The sequence below is a fragment of the Carassius carassius genome, chromosome 37 (assembly GCF_963082965.1).
Source record: "Carassius carassius chromosome 37, fCarCar2.1, whole genome shotgun sequence".
Taxonomy (NCBI): Eukaryota; Metazoa; Chordata; class Actinopteri; order Cypriniformes; family Cyprinidae; genus Carassius; species Carassius carassius.
In genome coordinates, this window is record NC_081791.1 from 816,823 (window position 1) to 822,822 (window position 6,000).

The window sequence follows — 6,000 nt, forward strand, 5'->3', positions numbered from 1 at the left end:
TTGATTACTTGAGGAGAAAACCATGCTTCCTCTTCACCAAACAGATCTCTCCTTCCTCTACTACCTCACTGGGATTTAAGATAGAAGAGAAGAGCCACTTAGGGTCCCTAGAGGACAGAAGTAGTACTACAGTCATGGCCAAAAGTTTTGAGAATTACATAAATATTGGAAATGGGAAAAGTTGCTGCTTAAGTTTTTATAATAGCAATTTGCATATACTCCAGAATGTTATGAAGAGTGATCAGATGAATTGCATAGTCCTTCTTTGCCATGAAAATTAACTTAATCCCAAAAAAACCTTTCCACTGCATTTCATTGCTGTCATTAAAGGACCTCCTGAGATCATTTCAGTAATCCTCTTGTTAACTCAGGTGAGAAAGTTGACGAGCACAAGGCTGGAGATCATTATGTCAGGCTGATTGGGTTAGAATGGCAGACTTGACATGTTAAAAGGAGGGTGATGCTTGAAATCATTGTTCTTCCATTGTTAACCATGGTGACCTGCAAAGAAACGCGTGCATCCATCATTGCGTTGCATAAAAATGGCTTCACAGGCAAGGATATTGTGGCTACTAAGATTGCACCTAAATCAACAATTTATATGATCATCAAGAACTTCAAGGAAAGAGGTTCAATTCTTGTAAAAAAGGCTTCAGGTCGTCCAAGAAAGTCCAGCAAGCGCCAGGATGGTCTCCTAAAGAGGATTCAGCTGCGGGATCGGAGTGCCACCAGTGCAGAGCTTGCTCAGGAATGGCAGCAGGCAGGTGTGAGCGCATCTGCACGCACAGTGAGGCCAAGACTTCTGGAAGATGGCCTGGTGTCAAGAAGGGCAGCAAAGAAGCCACTTCTCTCCAAAAAAAACATCAGGGACAGATTGATCTTCTGCAGAAAGTATAGTGAATGGACTGCTGAGGACTGGGGCAAAGTCATATTCACCAATGAAGCCCCTTTCCGATTGTTTGGGCCATCTGGAAAAAGGCTTGTCCGGAGAAGAAAAGGTGAGCGCTACCATCAGTCCTGTGTCATGCCAACAGTAAAGCATCCTGACACCGTTCATGTGTGGGGTTGCTTCTCATCACTTACAATTCTGCCCAAAAACACAGCCATGAATAAAGAATGGTACCAAAACACCCTCCAACAGCAACTTCTTCCAACAATCCAACAACAGTTTGGTGAAGAACAATGCATTTTCCAGCACGATGGAGCACCGTGCCATAAGGCAAAAGTGATAACTAAGTGGCTCGGGGACCAGAATGTTGAAATTTTGGGTCCATGGCCTGGAAACTCCCCAGATCTTAATCCCATTGAGAACTTGTGGTCAATCCTCAAGAGGCGGGTGGACAAACAAAAACCCACTGATTCTGACAAACTCCAAGAAGTGATTATGAAAGAATGGGTTGCTATCAGTCAGGATTTTGCCCAGAAGTTGATTGAGAGTCGAATTGCAGAGGTCCTGAAAAAGAAGGGCCAACACTGCAAATACTGACTCTTTGCATAAATGTCATGTAATTGTCGATAAAAGCCTTTGAAACGTATGAAGTGCTTTGTAATTATATTTCAGTACATCACAGAAACAACTGAAACAAAGATCTAAAAGCAGTTTAGCAGAAAACTTTTTGAAAACTAATATTTATGTAATTCTCAGAACTTTTGGCCACGACTGTACAACCTACTAAAACCATAGTAACAGAACTATGAACTGTTACATCCTTTTAGTCCGGACCATCAGTAAGGTGGCTGCTATGAACAGAGAACCAGCCAAAAACATCATAGGTCCAGCATAGGAGACTGTTATGCGTGAAGTTTCCACCTAACCTCGATCAGGTGGAGAGCTGGTGGTGACAGGGGAATTAGGAAGGGGAGGATAAAAGCAGAAGCTAAAAAAAACCCAAAGGGAATGAGTAGATACCTAGGTATCGCTCTGATTGGCACGAGAACGCTGTATCACATCTGATACAGATGATTCACCGTCTTACCTTCATCACGGGTGAATTATGGTTGTTCGGGAGACCTTGGATTAGCGCTGAATGAGGTGTTGATTTTGAAAAGTGAATCAACGCCGATAACACAATGTTGTTTCACTGTTGTACCTTGCACCATGTACAAATACATCACTGTATGTTCAATTCGAGCCTAGTTTGCATTTAGATCAACACTGCACATCATAAAGGCTAAAAATCAAATGACTGGCAGCAATGGCTTTACAGTCAACTTAAGAAAACTACCACATGCTCAAAATTGTAAAACGGCAGTTTTATTTTGGAAACATACAGTATAAAAAAGATTAAAATAATACCAAACTTTATTTTGCAGAGTATGCATGGATGTATTATTAAAAACATGCAGAAGAACAATACAAATACAATAATATTTAAAGGTTTTTGTAAAAATAATTTGGCATATTTTTGCATTTTGTGCAGCACTTGCAAGAGAAACCCTTGTACCTTTATCACTGAAACCAGAAGATCTTTTATTTTGGTGGAAAACTACAGTTTTTGTCAAAAACATTTAGTAATGTTTTAGTAATGTGTCTCATTACAAGAGATGGGTACATTTGTGCAGTGAAAATGTAAAAAGGACGCTGTAAGGTAAGGCAAGATTAGGACAATAGTGCATAGAGGTGTGGTTGTGCTTCGGGTGATCCTTGAAAGAGTCCCAGCTCTGGGTCCTTTCTGACACCGTCCCCTCCACTCTCTCCCACTTGTGCGCTTTCTGTACTGTCCTGTATAAACAAACACAAAAACACCACACATAAATCCTCATAAAATATAAACTTTGATATTGTGAAATATATTTCACTGAAAACTGAATGCAAAACAAATCACACAATATTTCACTTTACAGTTCAGCAACAGTGAGGTTGGAAACAAAGAGCACCCCATTATTCATGAAACACTTATTTAATGTATTCAGATGAAAGTTTACAATATTAACAAATTATTCACAAGCAGTGTTTTTTTCAGAGCCCCCAGTTACACTGATTTAACCCTCTGTAGTCGATTAACACGTATACGCGTTATGAGTCATTTTCTCCTGATAACCCCGAAAAGAACTTAAATTACACTTTCAGTTTTAATCGTACAGATAAGATGAATACATCAATCGAATCTGTAAAGGGTCTACTTTTTTTGGATACAGACATAATAACAACAAAACTTTGTGCACTTATAAAATAAAGATAACAAACAAGGTGTGCTGTCTGCTTGAATACGCCCACACAGAAGAAAAAGCAGCCAGACTGTTCTTCAAGTTCTTTTATTTTACTGTTTGCATCGCGATGAGAGGAATAAGACATAAATCACCCCAAAAAGATGTTATGTGGTTGAGGATTTGAGAAATGGATTTCCTCAGAAAAAAAGAATGAAGCACTTCATTCAGCAGAGATCATAAACATGAGTAAGTCTCTTTTTATTTATTTATATACATTATGAAGTTTCAATAACAATATACAATATATACCATTCAAAAGCTTGATGTAAATAATGTAAATGTAACAAATAAATGTAACTGTAACAAATGTAACACAATGTTGTTCTTTTAATTTATCCCCCCTAAAAAACCAGAAAAATATTTTGTAGAAAATAAGATTGTTAAAAGGATTTCTGAAGGAATGTGTGAGGATTGTAATGATGCAAAAAAAAAAATTAGTTTGAAAGTCAGCTTTGATTGTTCCTGATAAACTGTTTAACTGCTCCCCCAAGTGGATATTAAATTATGTTGTGGGATAATTAAATATATTCTAAATAAACTACAAACATAAAATTATATACATTTATTTTGTCTTCACATTCTTTCTTGTAACTCTTCCCTCACAGTGGCACAGATGACTGAAAGGCTCATTATGCAGCTCATTATGCAGCTCATTATGCAGCTCATTATGAAGTTCATTATGCAGCTCATTATGCAGGCCTTTGTCTTCTCAGGTGTAAATCACAATGATATTCATGATAGTTGACGCCTACTCGCATATGACTTTTACCAACAAAAAGTGTCTTAGAAAATGTAAATCAATATATTGTTCTCTGTGAGTGAGTAAACAAGATGATTTTCACATAATTTAAAAATAAAAATTCTAGGCTACAAGCTCCAGTTCTCAAAAGTCCCGGGAACTATTGTTCTGTATGTGTTTTTTTGCCTTATTCAAGTGTTTTAACATTTTTAGTTTTTCACTAACCACGCATAAATTTTTTTTTCTCAAAAATACAATCATGTACATACATGTATTTCACAAATTATTACAGCCCAGTTTGTGCTGATTACAGTGAGATTAGACTTTACCCATTTAGATATTTATAAGAAACTGAAAAAAGCACAAATGTCAGGGCATGACAAAACTTCTCCAGGCCCCACAAATACCCTTAGACTCCAGAGGGAACACTAGCAATACAATGTAGTAAAACAAGTAAAATCAAATTAAGTACATTTTTATTTAACTAAGTAAAATCAAAACCTATCACAAAAGGACAATGTATCTCTAGCAGAAGTGACAGTGCAGTGTAGCAGATGAACAATTTCTTACCAATGTTTCAAGAACAAGCTGGATCCTTGATGACTCTACAAGGGGAAAGAAGAAATGTTTTACTGAAGAGTTCTTAAAAAGCAGGATTTCATTTTATACCATTTCCTTTCATACCAAGTACCACTAGAAAACATTTGTCTCTCACCATAATGACCAAAATTAAATTTCAGCATTGTATTAGGCCAAACTATTCAGCTACAGCTCTACAGTTAAAAAATGAGGCAGTTTTATTCCTAATAAGAAAATGTATTGTTATCAGCCACTTTAACATTGTAAATACAGTTTGAACATTAACACTACACTGTGCTTACATACAGGTAACGTAAATGAAAGACTTAAAGTTTAAATTAAAATGTGTTATAACAAAAGTAACATAACTGTACTGTACTTAAATGTAAAAAAAAAAAAAAAAAAACCTTACTCAGATTAAATTAAAATGTATTAACAATTTATTGATTCCCCGGCGTAAGAACTAGAGGGGGCCTGACACTTTGAGAACCACTGCTTTAAACAATGAAAATGAATTAAAAAATAAATTAGGATAAACTCATTTAAATTGTACCAACATTTGTTTCAGAAAACACTTTGAGACTATTATAAGAATTAAAACATATATAACAAACCCAATGCATGGGATTCATATAAAAAAAAAGTGGAAAAATCCCTAAAGGACAGACATTAACACAATTAACCAGCAACACAACAACAGATGAGCATCTGTGATAAAGCAATACAAAAAAACCAACACAAAAGTATTTATTTATCTTCTGCAGGATACATATCCTTTAAGCTACTGATTTGTAAACTCTGGTAACGTAACATTATACTTTACTATTTTCAAAAGATAATAAACATTTTGCCTCATTTTGCCAGTATGTTTGCAGGACCTCGCAGAACACATGTAAGGGAAACAGGTTAATTTATCTCAAAGGGAATCATTTAAGATTTTAAAGGGAATTTGAACAGAATCACTGTTTTACGGCTGATCACAGACAGCCAGCGATTAACTGAACGAGCCGTTTAACATCAAATCTGCGCTGGATATTAATATCCAAAGTATAGTGAAAACACTATAAATTAGCACAGTAACAAGATTAGGCCCAGGCTCTGTTCTGAAGTATATAATACTTATAATTACTGTTAACCCAGAGTAACAATTTTAATGGATTAATCGCCTTTTTTCATTTGCTGCATGTTTTCTTTATTTATTTATTTTAAACACGCTAAAAAATAAACTAAGTTTTTGAGAGAAAAAGAAATATATGAGTCGTGTATAGGTTTCATTTTAACTAGGGCTGGGATAAACGATTATTTTTTAAACGATTAATCTAGCGATTATTTTTTCGATGCATCGATTAATCTAACGATTAACTTTTTCAGACCGATTCGATTTCGATTATCTCCCCATTAATTGACTACTAACAATTTATACATGTTGATTTACATATCTGAATGAAAAAAACATGAATTCCTTAACATTG